This window comes from Sphaeroforma arctica (genome assembly GCF_001186125.1).
Source record: "Sphaeroforma arctica JP610 unplaced genomic scaffold supercont1.389, whole genome shotgun sequence".
NCBI lineage: Eukaryota > Ichthyosporea > Ichthyophonida > Sphaeroforma > Sphaeroforma arctica.
Window position 1 is genome coordinate 76547 of NW_014040169.1, and position 2476 is coordinate 79022.

The following is a 2476-nucleotide window of genomic DNA, read 5'->3' on the forward strand; positions in this document are numbered from 1 at the left end:
TATACATATACATATACATATATATATCTATACATGTATATCCAATCCCCACGCAGTAGCTTTTCGACTACAAAGAATTCCCTATGGTCGTGTACCGCAATTGAAGCCAAGGTGTATTTGAAGGTACTTTGCTCTACACGCCTCACAATAACTGCAGCTGTGGTTATACAATGTGCACCTCTAATCTTTATGTTGAACCCTAGTTGACCTATACGTGGTAATATACCTCGTGGCTGCGGAGTGTATATAACACGCCTACTACTATAGCGCACGTTTGAGACAAGCGTTTTGCGGTTCAAACGGTACGAGTGTACTCACATAACACAAAACGCCACCAGCACCACGTGTGCTTAGGCTGCATAGCCGTGCACGTGATCATATCTTCTATATACACAACTCACACAGAACGTTTTCAAAAGCACTCCGCTAATAAGATTCGTTAGCAATAGCCTTCGTCACAACGCGCGTGCGATGATACAGCAGAGCTAGTCACTGCGGGGGAAGCCCTAAAAACAAAGAGCATGCTACACCAAGACAACACCGTCACCTCATGCGCAAGTACTAATTCTCTGTGACAGTACGAAAGTATCAGTATAGAGTGACCTCTACTACACACGTGCATGGATACGCAAATCAGCATGCTACACGACGACAACACCGTCACCTCATGTGCCAGTACTAATTCTCTGTGACAGTACGAAGATATCAGTACAGAGTGACCTCTACTGCACACATACATGGATACGCAAATCAGCATCCTATACGGAGATATGTGTTTCCGCACACCCCCTTTTAGTTTCTTTTGCACAGTGTGAGTAGTCCATACAGAGGGTCACTCCCGTGCACGTGCAGGTAGACGTGGTACAGACAGGCCATTCATCTCCATAGCAACCACACTCCTAACCCACTCAATCACACCTCATAGCAACCACACTCCTAACCCACTCAATCAATCACCTCTCTACGTACTGTGTGTGTGAGGGTGTGCGTGATCACACAGGCGTGTGACTCGCGCGCAGTCGTCATTACCAGTATCTAACTTGGGCCAGCGTCACTACAATCTCTACTCAGCCACCCTTGATCAATCAACACCGCCAGTGACTGCCTATATACACTTGTGCCCCAGGAACATGTCCGTCCTTATGTTCAGTTTAGAGGGCTATGGTCCTTAGTGTTTGTTATACAGGATTGCTGTGACTAACCACGGCTTGACCGAGAAGACCATGCACGCACAGCGCGGCGCTCATAAACGTTTGTCGATGGCCACTGTATGCAACAGATGTTCGGTACATCTCCCACAGGCGTGATGTGCCCAGAGATGCGTAGTACAGTATTCAGGAGCGTTTGTCGAGGGTCACTCTATTCAACAGGTCACTTTCGGTGGTATATCTGTCACAGGTGTGTTGTAACCAGAGATGATGGTATGGCATGTATCAGTATATAATTACTGTGGCATGGGATGTATAAGTATACAATTACTTTAGTATGGTATGTATAAGTATATAATTACTGTGGTATGGTATATATAAGTATATAATTACTGTGGTATGGTATGTAGAAGTATATATTTACTGTGGCATGTTATGTATAAGTATATAATTACTGTGGCATGGTATGTATAAGTATATAATTACTGTTGTATGGTATGTACAAGTGTATAAGTACTGTGGCATGGTATGTATAAGTATGTAATTATTGTTATATGGTATGTACAAGTATATAATTACTGCGGTATGGTATGTATAAGTATATAATTACTGTCGTATAGTATGCAGATATATACAAAGGCGCTGAGGCTATAGGTACTGCAAACTGAAGACGTTAGTGGGAAGACAAAATTAATGTCACACCGTATCTATAAGTATATAACTACTATCGTATGGTATGTATATACATACAAAGACGCGATGTTACCGTATCTGTAGGTATACAATTCCTGTCGTGTAGTATTTAGATATATTCCAAAAACGAGATGTTGCGCCGACAAGTAAAGGCAAATGAAAATGCACACTTGCAATAGACACGTGCAGGACTGTACATTCGAGCGAACATATGAAGAGAATACGGAAACGAAACTGACCAACACATGTCCACTAGTTTTTTTACACATGTGTACAGGCGTGTACTTGCATATACTTGTACCAATGTACATACAATTATGAGACATTGCACATCTTTCTGCACACCCCCCCACATATACACACCTACACAAACACTTGCCCGCTAGTTTACACACATGTATTAGGCGTGTACTTGCTTATATTCATGCCAATGTACATGAACATACGAGACACCCTACACACCTTTCTGCGTTTGCCAAGAATATGTCGATCGCAGTGTTTAGCGTAAGCTTGCAGTCGTCTGCATTGTGTGGCGAGAGAAGAGTGTTCTCGAGCGAATAGAACAGGTGTTCACGATCTGGTGGTTCCTCCGCCCAGACATCCACTGCCACACCGCTGTATAGTTAAGATATATA